At 40.0% G+C, this 27,057-nt stretch overlaps 1 protein-coding gene across 33 annotated transcripts in view; it reads right to left on the bottom strand.

Annotated features, from left to right (window-relative positions):
• DIS3L2 (DIS3 like 3'-5' exoribonuclease 2) overlaps positions 1 to 27,057 on the bottom strand; it is a 344,867-nt gene that overhangs the window by 305,811 nt on the left and 11,999 nt on the right. For 7 of the 33 annotated variants that reach the window (XM_070270681.1, XM_070270671.1, XM_070270682.1 and 4 more), the window contains one exon: positions 18,512 to 18,606. The exons of 20 other annotated variants lie outside the window; for them this stretch is intronic. The gene's annotated coding sequence lies outside the window, so the exon portion shown is untranslated. Of the gene's footprint in view, positions 1 to 66; positions 588 to 18,511; positions 18,607 to 27,057 lie in introns of those variants that run through there. 6 more of the 33 variants (XM_070270693.1, XM_070270691.1, XM_070270683.1 and 3 more) reach the window with 6 other exon arrangements.

Genomic DNA, 27,057 nt, shown 5'->3' with positions numbered 1-27,057 from the left:
TGTAAGTTGTAACCCTTCAGGATCCCAATCCCAAAGAACACCAGTTCACCAGAGCCATATACTTACCACGTTAGCAGGGCCTAAATTCCAATCTCTCTCTCTCTGGCCCTAAGAGAGTATCAAATGCACTGCTCAGTTTTTCAGCTTCTTAGCCTTTCAGCTGATCCCTCCAAAAATTAGTAAGCATTCATAGGAGACAAACAATCCCAAATACTAGCCTTATCTACCCAAGCCTTTATTCTCTCTTATTCACCCCCTTATTACCTCTCAACTATCTTCAACATGTTTTCTGCAGGATAGGGGTAAGCCAGCTTCTCTAGTCGTTCTCTGAAAAAAGATTAGTTTCCAACTATTTTCTATGCCATAACTGAAAGTGGACATGTCAGTTTCACTCTTATCTCTCTTTCTCAGTCAACGCCTTAAATTCCCAACCCCCTCCTATATGGACTGACTCCTCTCTGACCAAACTTCTCCATAATTTCTTCTATCTTCTCCTCCCTTCCTGTATAAGAAGAAAAAATGTTTACAACCTAACCTCTTTATTGTGTGTTCTTCATCCTATTTTTATCTATCCATTCTAGAACTTTGCCACACTCATTATTCTCTCCATAGTTGCCTTCCCAACAGCATACAACCAAACCAAGAGCTTGGCCCTGCTCTCCTTCTGCACACTTCAAGCTACCAGCTACCACTCCATTTCTCTCATTCTCAACTCTGCCAAAGCTTGAAAATGTGGTCTAGACTCATAACCTCTATTTCCCCCATGACATACTCTTTAATTTCCCTTGGAACATGACTTTTGTCCTCACCAATGAAACAGGTTTTCAGTATTCCTAGGAAAGAAAATCCTCACTATTAAAACAATGGTATACGCTAGTTATTTTTTTAGCACCCTTCACCCCCCAGAACAGGATGCCACTGACCAGCCCCTTGGACTACAAACCCTTCTCCCTTTACCTCCAGGACACCACAGTCTCCTGGTTCTTCTAATTCTCTCTGCAATTCTCAAATTTTCTTGCTGACTTCTCTTCTTTCACTTACCTCTTAAATTACCACCTTTCATAAGGTTCTTTTCTTAAGCCTCATCTCACTTCTCTGTTAAAGAGTTTTAAATCTTCATCTCCAATCCTGCTCTCTGAAGCTTTCCTGTAACTTTTCAACTTCCTGCTGAATAATACTGGCAAGCACTTAGAATGCAACATGTTTCTAATTCAAGTTATTATTCTCCTCAAACTAGATTTTCCGCCTGCGTACCGCATCCAGATTAATGACATCATTATCATCCCTAGGCAGCAAACAGTAGTCATCTAATCTCTTTCTCTCCATTAATAATACTGTATTACCAAATTCTGTCTATTCTTCCTTCAAAATGTGTCCTAAATAGATTCTTTCCTTTCCTACTTGATTAGCACTGTCTGCATTCAGGTTATTCCAACAGTGTAGCCTAAAGATAACAAGTTTCCTAACAGGTCTCTCAAATACTAATCTCTTCTCTTCAATCCATGTTTCACCTAAAATACAGAAGATATTTTATGAAGTGCCCTTTCAAAACCCTTCAGGGTTCCTCAACACAACTCTGTAATGTAACCTACCATAATGGTTAACTTTATGTGTCAACTTGACTGGATCACAGGATACCCAGATATTTGCCTAATTCTATCAGGGTGTGTCTGTGAAAGTGTTTCTGGAGGAAGTTAGCATTTGAACTGGTGGACTCAGTAAAGCAATTCACCCTCCCCAACGTGGGTGGGCATCATCTAATCTGTTGAGGGCCTGAATAAAACAAAATGCAGAGGAAGGAAGAATTTGGCCCTTCCAGCCCGATAACTTAATCTGGGACACTGATCTTCTCCTGCCCTCAGCACTCCTGGTTCTCAGACCTTCAGACCCAGACTAGAATCTATACCATCAGCTCCCCTAGTTCTCAGGCCTTCAGAGTCAGACTGAATTTTACACCACCAGCTTTCCTGGGTCTCCAGCATGCAGAGAGCAAATCGTGGGACTTCTCAGCCTACATGATTGCATGAGACAATCCTTATAATAAATATCTTCGTACATCTTTATCCTATTGGTTCTGTTTCTCTAGAACACTAATACATCTATCTTTCAGGTCTCATCCCCTACTAAAGGTTTTTTCAATATCATACCAGGTAAATTCCTGATGAAAAGTTGGGAGAGCCTATACTTGGCAGCAAAGCCTGAAAAATTACTTAAAAACAAACTGGGTTAACAACCACAAACTCGGGGTGGGGGGGGGACATCAAAAATAACTATGTGAAGATTCTGAAGAGTAAACAAAAGAGGTGATTAGCGAGAGGAGTAGAATTTGGAGATGTAATTGGCACTGGGGTGAATTTCATGTATTTGGTTTTTGGGGGAGGGAGGCAGCTTTGCCCCAAGGGCAGGCGACATCACAGAAGTAGTACAGTACAGGCAGCTAAAACTTCAAGAGAAATCCCACAGGCTGCCTGGCCAGAAGAAAGGGAAAAGAGCCTGGGCAACCACATCTGGCTGCCAGTGGCATTCTAGAAGAGGAGAGAGTTAAAGAGAGACTCCCCTAATTCTTATAAACATTGTACAAGTCTCAAGCTGACTCCTTAACTGTGTAGACATGTAGGACAGACTCAACATAGCATCATTAAGGCTTAAACATGTGAACTGAGATTTAAATCTACAGGAGACAAGACTTAGAGTCTGAGCCTAATGGGGTCTGAAGCTAACTGCCAGTGAAATCAAAAACATCAACATTCTTCAGCAGAATTTAACACAATTCAGAGTCTACAAAAGATACCATTAACTATATCCAAGACACAATCCAAAATTATTTCACATACAAAGAACCTGGACAATTTGACCCATTCTAAAGTGAAAAGGGTTAACATATGCCAACTTCAAAATGACTCAGAGGTTAGAATTATTAGCCAATAATTTTCAAACAGCTATCAGTACTATGCTTACTGAGATAAAGGAAAAGGCACTTGAATGACTGAAAGATAGGAAATCTCAGCAGAGAAATAAAAATTTACTTTAAAAATGGAAATTTTAAAACTGAAAAATATAATATATGAAATAAAAAACTCAGTAGATGAGCTTAATAGCAAAGCAGAGATAAAAGAGTAAAGAGTCAGTGAGCTTAAACCTTATCAATACAAATTATACAATCTATAAAGCAGAGAAAAAAAGACGGAACAAAAAGATGAAGAGAGCCTTATGGACTTAAGGGATATCAAAAGAGCAGGCACACAGGTAATTGGAGTCCTGGAACATAGAGAATGAGTAAAAAAAGTTGAATAAATATTAACCAAAAACATCCCAGATTTAGTGAAAGACATAAATATATAGATTCAAGAAGTTCAATGAACCCCAAAGAGGAAAAATTCAAAGAAAACTACATCTAGACCCATCATAATCAAAGTGCTGAAAACCAAAGATACAGACAAAATCTAAAGCAGCCAAAGGAAAATGATACACTTTATAGAGGGGAATATTTTGAATGGCAGCAGATTTCTTGCCATCTTCTTTCAAGGCATTCAGAAGACAGTGGAACACTGTCAGCACTCCTGAAACATCTTTTTATCATCCTCTTTTATGGCAGCCAGAAGACAGTGGAAAAATATCTCTAAAGAGGTAAAAGGAAGAGTTATTAACCCTAAATTCTATATCCAGCAAAAATATCCTTCGGGAATGAAGGCAAAATAAAGACACTTTTCAGATAAAGGAGAACCAAGACAATCCATCACAAGCAGACCTGAACTACAAGAAATACCAAAGGAAGTTCTTCAGGCTGAAGGGAAATGATACTAGAGCACAAACTGGATCTTTAGGAACGAATGTTAAGCATTGGAAATATTTAATGTATGTAAATTACACTTCAACAAAACAGTAAAGAAAAATTTAAGGAAAATTATTTCTAACCTAGAATTCTATATGCAGTCAAACTAATAATCAAGTATCGGGGTAGAATAAAGACATTTTCAGAAGGGCAGATCTAAAAAAATTTCATGTATGCTTTCTTATGAAGCTACTAACGGATGTGCTCCACCAAAATGACACAGTAAACTAAGAAAGAGGATGCCATGGGATACAATGAGGAGGAAACACAGTACAAAAGAAGTACGAAGGTAATTTCCAAGATGACAGAGAAAGAAGATCCCAGGATGGCAACTGTGCATCACGCATGGAGGGCAATCTCTAGATTAGAGGACAACAGTCTAGATTAGTGCAGTATCAAGAGATAGAATGATATCACCAAGATTCCTGCTCCCAAAGTATTTATTATCTTGTTAACCCAAGGCAGAATGCCTGTGTGAGCCTGGTCTGCTTCTTGTTCTTGGCTCAACTCGACCATAACCTGATGAAGTTTCTACTCGCCCCTCCAGTAACTTGATTCAGCTGAAGCCACTCATTTCGCCACACAGAAATGTTCTAACTTGGGGCCAGCCCGGTGGCACAGCGGTTAAGTGGACACGTTCCGCTTCAGCGGCCCGGGGTTCACCAGTTCAGATCCCAGGTGTGGACATGGCACTACTTGAGAGGCCATGCTGTGGTAGGTGTCCCACATAGAAAGCAGAGGAAGATGGTCATGAATGTTAGCTCAGGGCCAGTCTTCCTCAGCAAAAAGAGGAGGATTGACAGCAGATGTTAGCTCAGGGCCAGTCTTCCTCAGCAAAAAGAGGAGGATTGACAGCAGATGTTAGCTCAGAGCTGATCTTCCTCAAAAAATTAAAAAATAAATTAAAATTTTAAAGATTAAAAAAATTAAAAAATAAATGTTTGAACTTGATCAACTTATGAGCTTGTGAATTAATTACAGGATAAATTATCTATAGTATGCTTCCTTTTATGTAACAAAGAAGAAAAAACAAGAATTACAAACACATACACTCATTGTGCAAAAAGACACACAGAACAGTAAATGAGAACTAGCAGAATAGTTACATACATGGGGTAGGTGGGAAGAGGGTGAAAAGGAGGCAGGTGAAACCTGGGTAAAAGAAATAGATGTGGAGTAACACCTCACTGTATAAGCCTTTTTGTACATTCTGAATTTTGAAACCACATTCATGTTTTATATACTCCAAAAAAGCAATATGAAATAAAATAAGAATGGGAGAAATAGCCTAAAATGCAATGCAAAAATAAACTAAATGACCCTAACTATATTTAAAATGAAAAACACAACCTACTAAAGGGAGGGGAGAGAACACCGAAGTAACTTTTGAGCACAGTATATAACTGAACCCTAAGGTTAAAAACAAAAAAGAAGTGTAAATAAAAATTAAACTCTAATAGGTTAGTTTTTCAGAGATATGGGTTAGTAATTCTAAAACTTTCTGTACATTCTAGGATTGAACAAACAAGTATATATATGCAGATAAGAGGAGTCAGGTTGGTCAATGTTGGAGAAAGAAATTACAAATACAGAAAGTGGAACAGCTAGAACAAACCCTGTGGTATTGAAATGGAATTGGAGATCTCACTATTAACAATGGTTTATGATATATACAGTCATGTATCGCTTAACAAGGATACATTCTGAGAAATGTGTTGTTAGGTGATTTCATCAGTGTGTGAACATCACAGAGTGCACTTACATAAACCTAGATGGTACAGCCTACTACATGGCTATATGGTTCTACTCTTATGGGACCACTGTTGCATATGCGATCCATCACTGACCAAAACATTGTCATGCAGCACATGACTGTATAGATAGATAGACGTAGAAATATAGATGTCTGTACACATAAACACACACACATATATATACAAGTATACATGTATATATTCTTATATTACCTAGCTCTGTCTTGAATCAATGACATCCCAGTAGCAATGAGCATATCTCATGCTCAGAACTCAGTTTCTAAATATCATATTAAAAGGAACTAAGCCTCCTTAGAAAAATGGCCAATTCTGAGATTGGAATAGGGAAGGTACAATATGAACCTAGAGGAGGGATTGGCAAACTATAGCCCAGAGGACAAATCCAGTCAGCCACCTGTCTTTGTAAATAAAGTTTTATTGGAACACAGCCATGCTCATTATTTTACAAATTGTCTATGGCTGCTTTCCCACTGTGAGGGTGGAGTTAAGTAGTTGCAACAGAGACCGTATGGCCAGCAAAGCCAAAAATATTTACTATCTGGCTACTTACAGAAAAAGTTTGCCAAGCCCTGGTCTAGAATATCTTGTTGTTCCAGAAAGTAAGGAAACACTAAAAAAGTGGTGGGGACATGTCAAAAGTTCACAAGAGCCAGTTGAAAAGGCTCCTACCGGCCAAATAAATGACAATTTAAGTACCAAAATTTTTTAATGATAATGGATTATAGCCTATTACATAAAAAAATCCATGAGTCCATACTGATGAAAACAAAGAAATAAATAAAATGAAATGGGGGTAGCTCTTCCCTACCTCAGAATCCCAAATAACAAATGTAGAAAAATTACGGAATTAGAAAATTACCATTGATCATCATCATCATCATGATTAATGCAGATTCATCAATGGATGCTAAAACTAGTGGAAAAAAATTTCAGGAATAATAGAATATTAAATAATCTCAAAAGACCCTCAAATATACTTATTAAATATAATGAGGAAAGCATACCCTGACAGTGGAGAAATCTGGCAGACCACCTTAACCAAGTGATCAAAGAAAACATCTGTAATGGGACAAATATGGCTTCTGATATGAGACATTAAGAAAAACATGTCACTTGTGAAACATTAGTTAAACCCAAATTGAGGGACCTGCTACAAAATAACTGGCCTGTAATCTTCAAAAATGTTCAATTCATGAAAGGAAAAACTGTTCCAGATTAATGGAAACTAAAGACACATGACAACCCTATGCAACCTGTGATCCAGTGACATGACAGGAAACTTGACGACATTTGAGTAAGATATATAGATTAGCTAATGGTATTATATCAATGCTAATTTCCTGCTTTTGATCACTGTACAATGGTTATAAAAGAGAATGACTTTGTTTTGAGTGTCTGCAACTTACTCACAGCTCAAAAAAAAAGGGCAAGTGGAGAGGGACGTTAAAGTAAATGTGGTAAAATGTTAATGCTGGGGAATCTGGCAAAGAGTACAGAGTAATTCTTTGTACCATTCTTGCATCTTTTCAGCTAGTCTGAAATTCTACATTTTCAAAAAGAATCCAAGACTTTAATTATAAAATCACATCTGTTTATTGAGTTACATTTTCTTCTCACACTAAAGAACACTCCCAACAAACTGACAACATAACAAGTAAAAAACACCCCCAAACGTGGAATACAAATGATGTAATAAATAAAAGAAGTTCAAATAATCAGCTAAAGGATATGTGCACTGTAAGATCCTTCCATCCTGTTTCTTATGGGCTAAAACAGATTTATAAGTGTAAGCTCAAATAAAGTGATCTCAAACAAGAGTTATGTCAGTAAAAACACTGCCTCTCAACAGGTCAGAAGTAACTTTACTCACTTATATTTTACAAAATATTTTGAGGATTTAAAAGATTAAATGTCCTGAAAGGGACAACAACCCAGCACTTTTTGCAAACACAGCTGTTGGTTAAAGCTCTTGAGAAAAGAAAAGCTCTGGAATAGGAATCAGTTGTAGGAAGAGACAATGGTTATAAAATACTAAGAAAACTTTGGAATCTTCTCTTATTAATCTAATAGCTGACTTGTTTCTAAACATGTACTTCATTACAATATGCTAGGACCTCGTCATGCTCTGGGCACAGAGCAATAAACACAACATGACCAACAAGGTCCCTACTCTAACGGTACTTACAATCTAGGAGGTGGAGAAGACAAACAAGTAAACAGACAACAAGGCAGTGAAACAGAGTGATGAGATAGTGACACATGGCATGGGGAAAGAGGACATTAGCTTCGGCGATTAGAAGTCTCTACTGAGAAGATAATTTGGAACTAAGATGAGAAGTCCCCATGGGAAGGTCTCAGGGTAGGGCCTTCTTGGCAGAGGGCATGATAAGTGCAAAGAGAACAAATGAGAAACAATCTCAGCATGTTCAAAGAGCTTAAAAAAAAAAAAAAAAAGGCCTCATTAACACTCTCAGTATAGTAGATAGCAGATGATACTAAAGAATTGTCAATTGTGCATCAAGGGTGATGATGGCAGTGTGACTGTGTATGACAATTTCCATACTGCATAGCATATATATGTGTATGTATGTATATGTACAATAAATGTCAGGGATTTCTTTAAAATATTTCTGCAAAGGAAAGAGTAATAAAAAAGGGGCAGGGGCCAGCCCCATGACCAAGTGGTTAAGTTCATGCACTCCGCTTTGGTGGCCCAGGGTTTCATCGGTTTGGATCCTGGGCACCAACGTGGCACTGTTCGTCAGGCCACTCTGAGGTAACGTTCCACATCTAGAAGGACCCACAACTAAAATATACAACTATGTACTTGGGGGATTTGGGGTGAAAAAGCGGGAAAAACAGAAAGATTGGCAACAGCTGCCAATCTTAAAAAATCTTTAAAAATATTTTTAAAAATCTTTAAAAAAAAAAAGGGGGGTCAAATGAGGCAAATGCGCAAAAATTCTTGATTTGGGAAATGGCCAAATGAAGGTTGATGAACTACTCTTTCTAGTTTTTGTATGTCTGAAATTTTTCATGATAATTTTTAGAAACTCTACATAACAAGAAACTTCATGTTAAATCTGGCAATATCTCATACATTCTTTCTCTTACTTTAACACTCCAGCTCAGCTCTTCTCTCTTCAGTTCTGTCTTCCGATTGCCTCATTTGAAGAAATATAAAGGAAAGCTTTAAGGATAGGTACACACGGGATAGGTCATATGCTCAAGAGTAACTCCAGTTTCCACGAAAGATGGAGCTAATCTATCTAAAGCAGGGTTGGAACCCAGAGAGAATTAAAATAAAAGAATATAAAATAAACAGCCACATACTGATAAACAATAAGTCATTCTTTCTGAGAAAAATGGGAATTGCCTGGACTAAGGACCATCCTCCCAGAGATTAAAACCACAATAGGCTTCTTCCCCTCCATTCCTTGGAGACCGCTCTGGCAAAGACCTCCCGATTGTGAAATCCCACTGTCAACTTTCAGTCTTGATCTTACTTGACCTCGCTGTAGCACGTGACACAGTGGAATATTCCCCCTCTTCTTGAGCCTCTACTTCCTTGGCAGACATGACAGCAGTGCTAAAGATGCCTGTACTCCTTCCTTTTAAGTGTCACAGCCACAGCCCCTCCTGAAAGACAGCAAGCAACTTTTGTCCCAAGTAACTAGTTCGGAAGGAACCAAGAGTGGCTTCCCAACCTACCAATCTATGATCTACAGAACAATGTGTCAGAAACTTCTATTTCTGGTAACACAGTGGAGTAACTATTCTGAAAAAACTTCTGATACCAAATTATTACAACTGCTGAACATAATATTATCAATCTGAGAGCACAGCTGAGCTCTCAAGAGAGAAAAGAAAATTCCCAGAGCTAAAAATCAAGTGAGAGCTAGAACTCAGAATAAGCAGAAGCTGAAGTTACAGAGACCGTGGGAGTACATCCTGGTGACAGTACCAAGAGGCCTGCAGTTTAAACCTGCAGGGGAACAGGAGATGAGGCCCTGACCATATGAAATGCAAGCAAGTGGAAACTAGCCCCTCTGCAAAAAATCAAGACCCTCAAAGGGCAACCAACTCAGTGAGAAGGTGGGCTAGACAAAAATACACCTACTGAGGAAGAAAAACAATCAAGAAATGTGTCTGTTTTGGCAGGAGCTCCAACTGGGGGCACAGGAGAGTTTCCCCGGAAGATTCATAAACACGGGCTTGCACTCATGCAGTGCAGTCACGCTAACCCCAGGCACAGACACTAACTTAAAGTGACCCTACATTGGTAGTGTCCCGGGGTGCTGGCTGAACCCAAGAAATTCTCTCAGAACTATTCACCTCAGAATATTCCCACAGCCAAAAGCATGATAAACGCTTAAAAAACACATGAAGAAGAGAGCCATCAAGATTGAGTCAGAAAAAAACAGCAAAATGTGGTGCAAAGTAATTTCATATCATAAAAATGACAAATATACACTATTTTAAAACTATAATGTGCATAAAGAAATTAGAGAAAAAACACAAAGTGAAAGAAGCTTATGAAAAGACAAATTTTAAAAGAAGTAAATAGAACTTTTAGGAGTAAAAAGTAACTAATGTTGATGGATAACTTTAAAGACAAATGAACTAAACTGTTTCTCCTCCTGAGTTTTTAAAATTACATTAGATGGTTAAAAGTACAATATTGTCTGGGCTGGCCCCATGGCTGAGTGGTTAAGTTCACGTGCTCCACTGCAGGCGGCCCAGTGTTTCATTGGTTCGAATCCTGGGCGCGGACATGGCACTGCTCATCAAACCACGCTGAGGCAGCGTCCCACATGCCACAACTAGATGGACCCACAACGAAGAATATACAACTATGTACCAGGGGGCTTTGGGGAGAAAAAGGAAAAAAATAAAATCTTTAAAAAAAAAAAAAAAGTATAATATTGCCTGGTGTGGTTCTCAATGTATATAAAGGAGATATTTACAACAACTAATTATAAAGTAGGGAGGGTAAAGGGGCCTAAATGGTGGTAAGATGCCTACATTTCACCTGAAGTGATAAGATACAGAGACTAGACTAGGACATAGTAAAAGAGGTCAATTCTCCACAAACTGATCTTTAAATTTAACACAATTCCTATCAGAATCCCAAGAGTTCTTGTAGATATAGACAAGCTTATCTGAAAATTTATATGGAAATGCAAAAGAACTAGACTAACCAAAATAATGGGGGGAAAAGAATAAAGTTAGAGGAATACACTATCCAATTTTATGCTATGTAGTTACAGAAATCAAGATAGTGAGGTATTTTCAGAGTGACAGACATGTAGACCAATGGAATAACATAGGGAACCCAGAAATAGACCCATACAAAGATGCCAAATTGATTTTTGACGTAGGTGCAAAAGCAATTCAAGGGAGAAAAGGGAGTCTGTTCAACAAATGGTGCGGGAGCAACTGGGCATCAATAGACAAAAGAATGAACCTTGATCTAAACCTCACACCTCACACAAAAATTAACTCCGAATTAACTCAGACTACATGACACCAAAAGCATCATCCATAAAATAAAAGAAAAAAATAGATAAACTTATTTTTTTTTTCATTTCTAGGGATCTGGTCATTGGCATAGCTGAATGACAATTTAGGAAATTTTTACTCAACATGTTGAACATCAGAGCTCTTCTCAGAAGACCAAAGAGCGTAATTAGAATCTGAGTTCACTCTTTTATCCTTAAGCAGTAAACTGGACAGGTGGGAAGGACTTATATATAATTATTTCATTTTAATGAACGACATTGGCTAAACATTTACCTACAAACTATCATTTTAGGATCTTTGTGAAAATCTCTAGAGAATTAAAACTTAAGAGTTTCAGACTCTCAGGGCTAATTCTGGGCCTGCTGGCATCAATCAACAGTTACTGATAAAGAAAAAAAGCATCTGATATATCAGAACAAAGCTGATGCCATATCACACCTTGAACTCTAGCTCCCAAATCCTTCTCTAACTTGTAAAGTATTATAACTCTTAGTGGAATTTAGGGCTATATAGTTTTAAACTAAGTTTAAAAACAATTATACTGAAAAATGTATGACTTAGATTATGAAATATTTTATTCACTTCTGCAATCCCAAAGCCTAGCAAAGTGCCTGCTAAATAAACTTTGTGAAAAATTCCACCATTTCCCAAGGAAAAATGAAACACTGAATTTAAGAGACTGAAATAATAAAACATTGAAATTTTGTCACCTCTATCCATCTGCAACAATCACTCAGATGCATCCTTTTCTCTCTCTAGTCTCCAACAGTCTCTGTCATCGTTCTGGTATTGCTACTGCTTCTCTCCTATACCAACAGCTTCTTCTGCTTCAAGCCCCAACTCATTCAGATCGAGCCCTGAATCCCATAGCCAGTTTACCCTTCCTAACGTGTGGCTCTGATCATGTCACTGCCTACTTAAAACTTATGCCACTAACTCAGAGTGTCCTTCAGCATCTGCTAACATAACTTGCTACTTTTCTGTCACTTCACACATCCTCTCATATCCTATGATTTTGACTGAAACATTCGCTTGTTCATTAACTCACTCATTTAACAAAAATGTATTGAGCTCCTACACTGGACCAGGTACTATGCTTGGACCTAAGGAATATAATGGAAAAAAGAAGAAAGAGACTCAGTCCCTCCTCTCACGAAGGTTACAGTCTAGGGTGGAAGAAAGATGTTAATCAGAGGCCAGCCCTGTGGCCAAGTGGTGAAGTTCACGTGCTCCACTTCCACAGCCAGGGTTCGCCAATTCAGATCCTGGCCGCAGACCTACATACCCCCTCATCAAGCCACGCTGTGGCAGCATCCCACATAGAGGAACTAGAATAACCAACAACTAGGATACACAACTATGCACTGGGGCTTGAGGGAGAAAAAAAGGGAAAAAAATGGGGAGATTGGCAACAGATGTTAGCTCAGGGTCAATCTTCCTCATCAAAAAAAAAGGCATTAAAAAAATTAGTAAATAAATAAATAAGAGGTTGTTAATCAAACAATTACACAAATTGATGTGTAATTGATACGTAAACTGAAATTCATACCCTGGAGTAGGAGGGTATGTAACACACTCAAGTAATGTGGTTACAGCTTAGAGAACTAAGGGGAAAGTAGGGTAAGATTAGGCTGGAGGGAAAGCAGGGGCCACACCATGCTGGAACTTGCTGGGTATATTAAGAATTTTGGGTTTTTTATCAACAATGGGGAGATACTGAAGTGTTTCAATCAGGAGGGTGACATGATCAGATTTACAGTCTGATAAAATCCCTCTAGCTTCAGGATAGAAAATGGGTTGGAGATAGGGAGACAAGAATGAATACAGTCTCCATTTAAGAGGCTATTTGAGCAGTCCATGTGAAAAATTATGCTACTGACAAAAAGAAAAAGAAATACTTAGAAGGCCAAATCAACAAAACACGGTGATGGACTGGACATGAAGAGTGAGGGAAGGGGCCACCCCATGGCCGAGTGGTGAAGTTTGCACATTCCACTTCGGCAGCCCAGGGTTTCGCCAGTTCAGATCCTGGGCATGGACATGGGATCACTCATCAGGCCATGCTGAGGTGGCGTCCCACATAGCAGAGCCAGAAAGACCTACAACTAGAATATACAACTAGGCACTGGGGGGCTCTGGGGAGAAGAAGAAGAAAAAAAAAAGAGTGAGGGAAAGCAGATGATCATATTTTCTGGCTTATATAATTGGATGGAGGATAAGGACATTCCCTGGGACAGGAGTACTGGATTAGGGTGGGGGGGTAGAGATCATCAGCCCAGTATTGGACACTCTGAGTGTGAGGTGACTTTGCAAACCAACAGATGATATCAAAAGACAGCTGGATATAAAAGTCAGGAGCTCTGACAATATCTGGGCTGAGACCAAATTTGGGAGTCACCAGAGAACAAACAGTAACTGAAGTCGTGAACACAGATGAGATCAGTCTAGGGAGAGAGTATGGAGTAAAAAGAGAAGGAGCCTACGACTGAGACTTGAGGAGCCCCAAAGTTCAAGAGCCAGGGAGAAGGAAATCAAAGCTGCAAAGATGGAGAAGGAACGGTCTCCTCTGAAGGAGATACAAGAGGAAACGGGAGAGTGTGATGTCAAGAAAACCAAGGTTTCAAGAAGGTATTGGGCAATAAGACAAGCGAGATAAAGAATTAAGTGTTCAGTAGACTTAGCAGCATGGATGTCACAGGGAGCTTGGTGAGAGCTGTTTTAGTGAAGCAATGGGAATAACCACCAAAGAGAAATTAGCTGAGGCATTAATGGACAGGGAGGACATAGAACAAATGAATTCAGCTGACTCTTGTGAAGTTTGGCTATGAAGAGGGAGGGGCAGAATCAAAAGATAGTTTCCATTTATTGTTGTTGCTATTACTTTCATTAAGGGGCAAACCTGAGTCTGTAAAATACTGACAGGAAGAGTTGAGAAGGTGGGCCAAGGATGAGCGATAGCTTCTATGAGGGGAGGAGAGGCATGGGGATGGGGACGTTTTGACCAGTACTCCTTCCATAACATGTCCTGTACTCCTCAAGTTCACACAGGGCACTCTCCCTCTACTCCAACTGCACTCTTAAAATTGTACCCATTAAAGAACAGCTCAAACTTCATATCCTCTCCCTTCTGTGAACCTCACCTAATTTCTCTAGCTCTTGGGATCCCTTCTCCACAATCCCATAGTATGCTGTTTTCCATGTTTATTTGACCACAAAACCCTTTACAGCAGGTTCCACAGCATATGCACTGCGAAATAAACATTCTACTTCCTGTCCAGTTCAAGTCCTACCCTCTCAATACAGACTTTCCTAACATACCAGAACAAAGTAATATCTCCCTTGTAAAGTCCTGAGCAATTAGGCATTCAGCACATTAAGTATTAAGATCCTAAGACATAAGCTCCAAGAGCGTGGGGACCTGTCCATCTGGTCACCACTGTATCCCCAGGGCCTAGTAGGGCTGACACACAGCAGGCACTCAGGAAGTGTTTACTGAATGAAGTAGTTAAAAGAGCTGCCCTGTTACTCCTCAACAGCCATAAACTACTGAAGAGCCGGAGTCCTATGCCTGTTTCTACACAGTGCCCTACAAAGTAGACAGTTAATAAATGTTTTGACAACATGATGATAACTTACCATGGCCTAACGTCACAATGGGAATTAAAAAGACAGAGTTTGGCAATATACCTTGACACTAAAGAAAAAGAATGAAAAGTCTGTGTAATGTTTCTCAACTCTAATTTTAAAAGATAATAATAAAAACTGTCCTCAAAATTCTAAAACATTTTTCCATATCCCAGAATGTAAGAAAGCCCTTAAAGACAATTGAACTGTCTTTCCCCTGCTTATGAAATTCTTTTATAAATTCATATAACACCCTAGAATCTCAGTGCCTATTATAAGATTTATCCAAATTCTGCAGTTTAATATTTTCACATCTTGATAATACATAGGAGTAATTCAGATAAGGCAAGAAGTGCATTAATAGGATATCCCTAGGGTGGATCTAAATATCATTTCCCTGTCCAATAAAGACAGAATAGAATCATCTTCATGTCACTGAAGTACCAGAGTTCTAGTCATAAATAACACAACAAATGTAAGATTTCCAATGAGGCAGCATACAAAACCAAAATCAAAAGAGATCACCCAGGGCTTTCTCAAATTTAAGATCCCAAAATGTTGTGAGATGGAACCTGATTCATTTTTCAACAAATAGCTTCATTTCTTTTTACAGGATTATATTATAAATTCAATCTCATGTTTCTCTCCACTATTTTATTACTACGATTAAAGTCATTAACAGAATTACTAAATTGGAATGAATAAGATTACTTCTTATGCTTTAAAGACTTTCCTACCAATTGGCACTTTCAATCCCCTGAAATTTATCCTATCTTCTCTTTTTGGGATAAATGTGCAGACTTTGGAGACAAATTCTAGACAAAGCAATAAAAGGCTCAGGTCAAACACAAGTACCAAAAGAAATCTCTCTGCATCCAGTAGGGGAAGGAACAGACAGAGAAACTTGTGAAATCTAAAAGAATAGGGACTAAATAAAAAATTCATTTCATTATTGGAAATCAGAATCTAAAGAAGCACAGGAAGGCACCCATTGGTGTCAGAACTTTTGCCCAGCTCCAAATACCAAAAGAAAGTGTCTTATAAAAAAACAAAGGGTTTTATTTTCAGAATGTGTGAGTGGTCACACTGGAATATCTCTGCTGTGACCAACAAACTTGGCAATAACAGTATAAAATAATATTCTCTCTCCTGAAATAATTCAGCACAGTACTTCCGCAGCACTGAAAAAGCCACCCTAGAAGGTACCAGAAATCATGACATGAATTTCATTAACTCCTAGTCTGTGCTACCAAATAAAGTCTTTCTAGGATCTTATCACATTTCTTCATTACTTTTTGGGGAGACTTTTTTATCTTTTTCCTTTGGAAATTTAAAAACATATAAAAAGTAGAAACGATGTAATGAATGCATGCTCATCATTCAAATTCAATAATTACCAATTAATAGCCAACATTATTTCACGTACTCCTACACACACACACACACACACACTCATCTCTCCCATATACACATACATGTACTAAACTATACTTAAGCACGTAGGAAGATTTTAAATTCCCTTTTAAAAACTCTAAATTACAGGTCATAAATGGCAAACTATTCTATTCAGCAATAACTACTATCATCACTTAGGGCCTTTACTTACATAAAGCATAAATTTTATGAAGCAAGGTTATCACACAGGTGTAATCCCAATTTCATGCTGTGACACAGAAGCAGCTGTTTACTAACAGACCTGAAAAACAACTCATGCACCAGCTCTATGCATAATTCAAATGGTAATAGAAGCCATCATCTACCCACAGACACTAACCTCAAACCTAGTAAGACAAAGAAAAAAGAATTGCACAGCTTACCCACACGGCCAATTTTACCATGGCAATTTGGAAAAATATGCGACTTTCAGAATCTATAATCAACTGAACAAAGTGACTAAAACATACAGGAATTGAAAGTAGTTTTCCCTAGGTTCATATTATTTCAAATAAAATGTCAGTTTCCATGAAAACTATTTTCTTATTTTACACAAGAGATTAATATCAACCTGGCTTCCATATTAGTTCTTTATTTAAAAAAAAAAAATCTCCCAGTTACAGCATTACTTTCTTCTTGGAAGAGTGTTGGTAGACCAACACCTACTCTCAGGGCTGCAGCCACAAAAATCTGGAATTTACTACCTACAGACTCGTTCACCCCCAAGTGAGGTAAGGCCTCGCTAAGGACCATGTTCTGCCTACAACACAAGGTCCCCGTCATGTCTAGCAGAACACTCCCAGAGGAAGACAAGCACAGTTACAAGCAGCTGTGCTGTCCCCTCAAAGTCATGAACAAGAGTTCTAGCATTATTCAAGGCACCTAGAGGAATGCAGGACACAAAATTCTCAATAGCAAAATGACTAAGACCAAATCCAGACCACAGAGAGAAAGATGGGGAAACCTTAATGACCCCTAAGCCAACCTGCCGATGTTAGATCTGATCTGTCAGCTGACTGTCCTGTACTGAGCGACCTGAGAGAGGCCCTCCAAAGACACACTACTCCTTTCTGTAGAGAAATTATGTTCCAGATTCACACCATTCAGTGGGAATGAGTTTGAAAGATGGTGACTCTCGCGTAGGCAGCTTTTCAAAATTCTACACTTCGCAGATAAAAATCTCTACCACCCACAAGTGCATGAGCATGGATTTAATAGTTAATAACTTCAGGAAGACAGCAGAGAAATAAGACAATCTAAAAAAAACCACCAAAATAATTTCAAAAGGATTGAAACGCAACTAAGACAGACATGTGGCATTTCTTCTCCTTGCTGCTTCAAAAAGAGAACTCAGGGGCCTGCCTGGTGGCGTAGTGGTTAAGTTCACATACTCTGCTTCAGAGGCCTGGGGTTCACAGGTTTGGATCCCAGGAACGGACCTACACACTGCTCATCAAGCCATGCTGTGGCAGTGGTGTCTCACATACAAAATAGAGGAAGATGGGCACAGATGTTAGCTCAGGGCCAATCTTCCTCACCAAAAAAAAAAAAAGAAAGAAAGAAAGAAAAAGAAAAAAAAGAACTCAAAACAGCAGCACTGGAATCTCTGCTTCTCAGGAAGACAAAACAAACCTGAGGTCTACAGGCCCCAGGGAAATAAGCTGGGTCTCCACTTCCACCCGAGAGCTCCAGTTTCCCAGAGCTGACGCAGACCTCCTGAGTAGAGGAGCAGAGCATGGGACATCAGCTCCATGGCAAAGTTCAGAATCTTAGATTATTTCAAACTTCAGGCTGCCAGCGTTCAACTTGTCATTTACAAGGAAGCTATATCGCTAAGATCTTGCTACCTCGAGATGCACGTAAAATATAAAACCTATATTTATACCAAGCCTTTGTGCACATTTCATTAATTCAGATGTGAAGAAATTCAAAGTTTGGATTCCCACAGCAAATGTAACCTTGGCAAATGCATACACATGTATTTTGTGTTACTTCGGATGGCAGTGACCTTCAAACAAACTTAGAAAGAATAAAGCACATTTTAATCTCCACATCTAATTACAAAGTAAAACTCCTAGACAGATGAGAGATAAAGAACTGCCTGCCTTCAGGGATAGTGGAGCTCTTTCTTTGAGACAATTAACAAAAACTGGACCAAGCACTGAAGAAAGTGCTGGAAGAAACAATCCTTACCTGGCCTGAAGGACATGGGCCGGACAACTTAACAGGGTTTCCTCTAAACTCTTATTTCTAACTTGCTAGGATAACCAGCTGTTTGATATTTAAAACTTCATTTCAAATATTTTATAATTTCAAAAAGTACCTTAAATGCTAACCAGATGCAGAATACGCTTAATTTTAGCTCCCACTTGAGGCATCAGAGGAAACATTTGAAGCCATCACAAAATGGATCATCCACTGTAAAACAAATCAAATAATACTTGCTGATGTCAGCTAATATGGAAAATAGTTTCCCCGGTTCTTAGTTCAAGGTTAAAATGCCAATTTCTGGAAGGCCAAGTGCTACTACAATAAGCTAGAAGATTAACAGAAGACTGCAGTGGTTAAGAGGCTTCTGCAGCCAAATGCCCAGGTTCTACCACTTAAAAGCTGTGGCTTTGGGTAAGTTATTTGATGCCTGTTTCACCATCTAAAAGAGCCAGTAATAAAACCTCCCTTGCAGAGCTGTCTTGAGTACTAAACGAGGTCATATATGAAAAGTTCTCAGAACAGTGCCCGGCGGATAGCAAGCACTCAATAAGCATTTGCTATTATTAATGTTAAGGTCACTTATTTTACCTTGGCAGCAATCTTTATTTATTTGCTAAACCAGCACCCACACTAAAAAATCTAAAATAACCTTAACACTATGCTGGTACTTTAACCAGTCTCTGTAGCACAATAATAAATGACCTTCCCTCCTCTGGCCTCCTTCCTCTACGCCTCTTGCTAACAAAGTCCAAACTCCTTAGCCAAACACTCAAGTTGCATCATAATCTGTTGGCCCACCCTGGCTTAGCATCTTCCATACTCCTGTAAGAACCCTCTGCTTCAATAAAATTAGATTCTCACAATCCTCTAAATACACCTTGAACTCACTCAACTAACATCTGAGACTCTATGGTGCCAAGCACTGTGCTAATAACACATGTAAAGTTGAAGACACAGTCTCCGCCCTTAAAAAGCTCACAGGATACAGCAGAAAAAGAGAGATGTGAAAAACAGTTTCAATAAAATGTAACTACAGTCACAAAGGACAAAGGTAAGGTAGCTGCATGGAGAGGAGTTGATAAATTCTGTTGGTGAAGAAGTCTCCTCCAGGAAGGCTTCACAAAAAAAGGCTTGTGAGAAATGCTGAAGGATAAAGAGGAACGCACCAGGCTGAGGAGAGGGTCAGAGGGCACGCTCTGGAGAGCAAACAGTGAAGAGCATGGGCAACGAAATTCTGGGTAATGAGGTGCAGCGGGACTGCTGGGGAGCTGATGGAAGCTAGAAGTTGGAAAACAGGGATAGGCAAGAGAAGTCTTGTACCCAAATCAGAAGCACTGGGGTAAGGCTTTGCCCTGGACCTACCAAAGGATTCTGAGCAGGGCCCTAACATGATCAGATTTGCATTTTACCATGATCACTGCAGAGGCTGGCTTGGAAGGAGAGACTGGAGACTGAGAAACCTGTTAAGACAACTGGAAGGGTCCAGGCAGCAGCAGGGATGAAAAAAAAGGAGACAGATTCAAAATGCAAATTAAGAACAGAATTGTAAGACTCTGTATGGACATAAGAAGAGGGAAAAATCTAGCTTGAGTAATGAAATAAAAGGATGAATGGTGACAACACTTAGGCAGGATAAAGAGTACAGGACCACAAATGCAAAGCCTGGGTCTTTTTTTTTTTAAGATTTTATTTTTCCTTCTTCTCCCCAAAGCTACCCAGCACAAAGCTGTATATATTTTTAGTCGTGGGTCCTTCCAGCCTTGGCACGTGGGACGCCACCCCAGCATGGCCTGACAAGCGGGGCCAGGTCCGTGCCCAGGATGCAAACCTGTGAAACCCTGGGCCACTGAAGCAGAGAGCGCGAACCCAACCACTAGGCCAGCCCCAAAGCCTGGGTCTTTATCCTAAGAGCAATGGAAAGCAGGACAGGGAAATAACCTAAGAAAAGGTAAAAACCTAAACAGATCTTTAACCAGAGAAGGAACCAGAAAATGCCAACAAAGATCCATCCACACTGCAAAATGCACCAGGCCCAGATGGTTTTAGAGACAGGTAATTTCAATGTTATTTAAACTTTGGGGAGGGGAGCGTTAAAAAAACTTTTCATTTTATTCTATGAGGCTAAATAATGCTGATACCAAATCTGACAAAGACAGAACACACACTCCTTCACATACAGAAATACAGAAGAATTTTTATGAACATAAATGCAAAACCCAGAATAAAAAGATAAAAAATTTAATCCAACATTAGATTAAAAAAATTAGATACCATGAATGCATGGTATACAATGTTTATTCTAAGAATGCAAGCATGGTTCACATTTTGAAATCTGTTCATATATAACAGAATAGAACCAAATCACCATCAGGATAGAAGCCAAAAGGCCCGTTGATCAAGTCAAACACCTTTTTTTAACCTGTAGCAAGTATTACTAGCAAACTCCACTCACCAGGCCAGAGACCCCAGCCCCTCATGTAGCACCCTACCTATACTTGCGAGTTCATCACCAGCCAGTGGCCTCAACTCCAACCTCTAACAATGTGCACTCAACACCCATTCTTAATTAAGACTTCTTAGTAAACTAGGACTAAAAAGAAATTTTTCTAATCTGATAAGATGTATTTATCAAGGAAACAACACCTTTTATGCAGTATTCAGGCCAAGAATAATACATAACTTGAATCTAATCATGAGGAAACATCAGACAAACCAAATGAGAAACATCCCATTTTTTAAAAAAAGAGGACTGTATTTGTCAAAAATACCAATGTCATGAAAGACAAAGAAAGGCTTTAGAACTGTTCCAGATTAGAGACAAAAGAAACAGGACAACTAAATACCATGTGTGATCCTACATTAGATCCTGTGCTAGAGGGGAAAAGATGCTAAAGGACATTAATTACTGGATTAACTGACAAACTGTAACAGATGGTAGATATAATCAAAGTTGTATCAATGATAAATTAACTAAGTTGATAACTTATCTTTGGGTATGTAAGAAAATATCCTTATTCTTGGAAAATACTCACTATAGTATTTAGGGGCAATCACGTATGCAGTTTACTCTCAAGCAGTTCAGGAAAAAAGTTTATACGTGTGTCTGGAGAGACAGAGAGAGAGAGACAGAACACAAACAATAAAGAAAATGGGGCAAAATGTTAACAACAGGTAAATCTAAGTAAAGGGTATATGCACTCATGGGCATGTATCCCAAAGAAATAAAAACTTACATTCACCAAAAACCTACACATGAATGTTCATAGCAACTTTATTCATAATAGTCAAACAGTGAAAACAACTCAGATGTCCTTCCACAGAAGAACGGTTAAACAAGCTGTGGGACCCCCATGCCATGGAACACTACTCACAATAAAAAGGAACAAGCAGTAACCTGGATGAATCGAAAAGAACTATGTTGAGTGAAAAAAGCCGATCTCAAAGGTTATGTACTATATGGTTCCATCTGTACAGCATTCTTGAAATGGCAAATCAGAGAGACAGAGAAGGGTTAGTGGTTGCCAGGAGGCAGAGAGGCAGAGAGGGAGGGAGATGGCTGGAGCTACTGAAAGGGTAGCATAAGAGCTCCTTGTGAAGAACTATTCTGCATCTTGACTGTGGTGGTGGTCACACAAATCTACAGATGTGACAGAACTAAACACACACACACACACACAGGAGCACAAGTAAAACTGCTGAAATCAGAACCAGCTGGGCGGATTGTACTGACATCAATTTCCTAGCTGTGGTATTATACCATAGTTGCACAAAAGGAAACTGGGTGAAGTATACACAGGATCTCTCCAGTATTATTTCTTACAAGTGCATGTGATTCTACAAGTATCTCAAAATAAAAAGCTTAATTTAAAAATAAAAAAAAGGAAAAAAGTTAAAAAATAGCAACAGAAATAACTTGTGAATAATGATGAAGCACGAGAGGCGTTCCTATTATCCTCAAGAACAGGAAGAGGGTGCCAGCTATGACAGCGTTATTTCACACCGTTCTAAAGGAAGGGCTGGCCCCGTGGCCGAGTGTTTGAGTTTGCGCACTCCGCTTCGGCAGCCCAGGGTTTCACTAGTTCAGATCCTGGGTGCGGACATGGCACTGCTCATCAGGCCATTCTGAGGCGGCGTCCCACACAGCACAACCAGAAGGACCTGCAGCTAGAATATACAACTATGTACTGGGGGGCTTTGAGGAGGAGGAGAAGAAAAAAAAAGAAAGACTGGCAACAGATGTTAGCTCAGGTGCCAATCTTAAAAAAAAAAAAATAAAGGAGCTAGTCATTACCATATACAAGAGGTAATACAAATATTAGAAAACAGACAAAATGATCACTTATAAATGAAATCATTGTCTACCTAGAAAATCCAATACAATCAACTGAAAAAGTATTAGAGTATGAGTTCAGTAGTGTCCAAATACAATATGTAAAAATTAATAGCCTTTTTATTATACTCCACTAATAATCAATTACAAAACTCTGTATAATACAGAACTTTGTTCTATTTTTTATTTTTTAATTCTTTATATAAATCATGTACATTTTTTAAATATTTAAAAATTTTCCCCAGGAACATAATGACTATGCATCTGTAATAAGTTTCTCCAAAACAACATATTCTTCAGTTCTCCCACTGAGCACCATATTTGTTATTCTTTTTTCTTTTTTTTTGAGGAAGATTAGCCCTCAGCTAACATCCACACCCATTTTCCTCTACTTTATATGTGGCCCGCCCACCACAGCATGGCAGGCCAAGCGGTGCCATGTCTGCACCCAGGATCCAAACCAGCGAACCCTAGGCCACTGAGAACCAGAATGTGTGCACTTAACCATTGTGCCATTGGGCCGGCCTCTTTAATTCATTTTGTAATCTCAGCTTGTCAGGTAAAAGATCCAATTGAGTGAACAACTGAATAGAAGAGAACCTCATCATTCTATGAAATTTTTATCTGAATCACAAAGAAATTTTCTCCCAAAACAAAGCCTTCCCTGACCGCCCAATGTAAGAACCAGTGGTCCTCAACTGGGGGCAATTTTGCCCCTCCTCTCCCCCAGGGACATAGGGGAATGTCTAGAGACATTTTTGACTGTCACAACTGGGGAAGGTACCATAGTATCTGAAGGGCAGAGGCTCTGGCTGCTGCTAAATTCCTACAATGCAGAGCACAGGTCTCTTCCCCCAACAAAGAATTACCCAGTCCAACATGTCAACAGTGCTGAGGCTAAGAAACCAGGATCTAAATAAATCTCCGCCAGTTCTCCTTCTAGCCCAGCACATTATTTTATTTCCTTCTTAGGAAACAAGCAAGGTAGAAGAGAGTGAGTCAAAGTCTTTATAACACTGATAGGAAAAAAAACTGCCAATCTAGAAATCTTTATACAGCAAATACATCTTTCCAAAACAAAGGCAAGGGGCCAGCCCTGTGACTGAGTGGTTAAGTCCACACACTCCACTTTGGTGGCCCAAGGTTTTGCCAGTTCGGATCCTGGGCGCAGACCTAGCGCCACTCACCAAGCCATGCTGAGGTGGCATCCCATATACTAGAGCCAGAAGGATCTACAACTAGAATATACAACTACATACTGGGGGGCTGTGGGGAGAAGAACAAGGGGGAAAAAAAGACAGGCAACAGATGTTAGCTCAAGTGCCAATCTTAAAAGAATTTTTTTTAAAAAGGCAAAATACAAACTGTTTCAGATATGTGAAAGCTGAAATAATCATCACCAGCAAATCTCACTACCAGAAATGTTAAAGGAAGCCCTTAAAGCAAAACGAAAATAACAGAAGCAAACTATTCCAGAAAATTAAAGGAAAGGGAACACTTCCCAACTCATTCAAGGTTGCCACAATTACTGATACCAAAACAAAAAGAAATTACCAAAAAAAAACACTTCAAACCAATATCTGTAATAACCATAGATGCAAAAATTTTTAACAAAATTTAGGAAATCAATACCAAAAATAAATAAAAAGAATAATACATCAGGACCAAGTAGGGTTTATCTCAGGAATGCAAGGTTAGTTCTACTATTTGAAAGTCAATGTAATTCACCATATTAACAAACTAAAAATGAAAAAACATATGATCATCTCAGCAGATTCAGAAAAAAGCATTTGACAAAAATCCAACTTAGTTTCTGATAAAAATTTCCAACAAACTCGGAATAGAAGGAAACTTCCTCACTGACAAAGAGCATATACAAAAAGCCTACAGCTATCATCACACTTCACAGTGAAAAACTTAATGCTACCAGACCGCAAGCTGCTGCTGGGCCCATGGTCTCCAGCGCATGGGTCAGTGCAGGGGGCGTCCGGACTTCCCGTGGACGTGCTTGGGGACACAGTTGGAGCTCCAGCACCCAGCTCTGCGGCCCGGGGGGAGGCTCCAGGGTCCCGCACCTCCCTGGCAGGGAAAGCCTCTGCTCGCCATTAGCAGGGAGGCCCCACCCAGAATCCAGGACAAAGGAAAGCTCCCGGCAGGCGGATTCCCCAGCATGGCACCAGACCGCCAGCTGCAGCTGGGCCCACGGTCTCCGGCCCTGCACGGGTCAGTGCAGAGGGTGCCTGGACTTCCCGTGGACGTGCTTGGGGACTGGGTGGAGCTCCAGCACCCAGCTCTGCGGCCCGGGGGGACACTCCAGGGTCCCGCACCCACCCAGCAGGGAGGGCCTCTGCTCGCCATTGGTGGGGAGGCCCCGCCCAGCATTCGGAACACCAGGAAGCTCCCTAGAGCAGAATTCCCCACAAGGCAGCAGCTTACCAGCCACCGCCAGGCCCACGGACTCTGGCCGTGTCCCAGACAAGGCAAGGGGCTCCCAGAGATCCCGTGAGAGTGGAGTGGGGCAGAGTGGAGCTCCGGTGAAATGGCTACGTAGCCCAGGGGGGAACTCCAGGTTCCTACATCAGCCTCAGCAAAACCCTCTGCACAGCACTAGTGGAGAGGTCCCAACTGGCAATCGCAAGGCGGGAAGGACCTGGGGCAAAAGTAGCACAGCTAGGTGAGCTAACGACAGACTGCAGAAGATACCCATAGCTCTGCTGGGACCTATAGCGGACAAGTGTCATCTTGTGGGCTCTGTCAGGGACAAAGCTGCGATTATAGGTGATCCTGCTCCCAGCTGTTGGGAAAGCCCACAACACCGCTGCAGACCACAAGGAGGGAGCGCTTCTAAGTCGGCTGCAGCAGTAGGCACCAGCAGCCTGAGGCCCCCTTGCAATTGCCCCCACAACCGACAAGGGACCCCACAGGACCAGTGAGACTACGAGGAGGGGTCCAGGTCCAGTCAGTAACAGCTGACAGGGTTCCTGGTTGGTGCAGTCTAAACAGCTGCCCCCTCACCACACCAGTCGCAACAAGTGGAAGCAGCGACTAAACTCTATCTCTACACAGAGGCACAAATCCACGCCATCAAGCAGTATGAAAAAATATATTAAATCTCCAGAACAGAAGGAAAACGATAAGCACCCAGAAAACAATCCCAAAGACAATGAAATCTATAACCTAAATGACGATGATTTCAAAACTGCCATTATTAAAAAACTCAACAAGTTAAAAGAGAATTCAAATAGACAACTCAATGAGTTCAGGAGCTATGTCACAAAAGAGCTTGACACTATAAAGAAGAACCAATTAGAAATACTGGAGATGAAGAACACAATGGAGGAGATTAAGAAAAATCTGGACTCTCTGAACAGTAGGGTCGATAATATGGAGGACAGAATTAGCAATTTGGAGGATAGGAATATAGAAATACAGCAGATAGGGGAGGAGAGAGAACTAAGACTAAACAGAAATGAAGAAAATCTCCGAGAATTAACAGACTCAATTAGGAGATGCAACATAAGGATTATAGGTATACCAGTGGGAGAAGAGAAGAAGGGGGCAGAAGGCCTGATCAAAGAAATAATAGCTGAGAACTGTCCAAACTTGGGAAGAGAGATGGAATTTCATGTGACAGAAGCCAATAGATCTCCAAACTTTATTAATGCAAGAAGACCAACCTCAAGGCATATAGTAGTGAAACTAGCAAAAGTCAACAACAAAGAGAAAATACTAAGGGCAGCCAGGCAGAAGAAAATAACTTACAAAGGAAACCCCATAAGGCTATCAGCAGATTTCTCAGGAGAGACCTCAGAGGTTAGAAGAGATTGGAATGAAATATTCAAAACTCTGAAGGACAAAAACCTGCAGACAAGAATACTCTACCCAGCGAAAATATCCTTCAAATACAATGGAGAAATAAAAACTTTCCCAGATAAACAAAAGTTAAGGGAGTTCATCGCCACAAAACCTCCTCTTCAAGAAATGCTCAGGAAGAACCTCATTCCTGAAAAATCAAAAAAAGGAAAGGGGTTACAAAATCCAGAACAAAGGAGATAAGCAGGACAATAACACAAAGTAACAGCTCTCCATCAGGACAAAATGCAAAAGAACCGGAAAACAAGGGATAAAATGGCAACAGTAGGCCCCCACGTTTCAATAATCACTCTAAACGTGAATGGATTGAACTCTCCAATCAAAAGGCACAGAGTGGCAGGATGGATCAAAGAACAAGATCCAACAATATGCTGCCTCCAGGAAACACACCTCAGCCCCAAAGGCAAACACAGACTCAAAGTGAAGGGATGGAAGACAATACTCCAAGCTGATGA

The sequence above is a fragment of the Equus caballus genome, chromosome 6 (genome assembly GCF_041296265.1).
Source record: "Equus caballus isolate H_3958 breed thoroughbred chromosome 6, TB-T2T, whole genome shotgun sequence".
NCBI lineage: Eukaryota > Metazoa > Chordata > Mammalia > Perissodactyla > Equidae > Equus > Equus caballus.
This window is presented reverse-complemented; position numbering and strand designations above follow the sequence as displayed.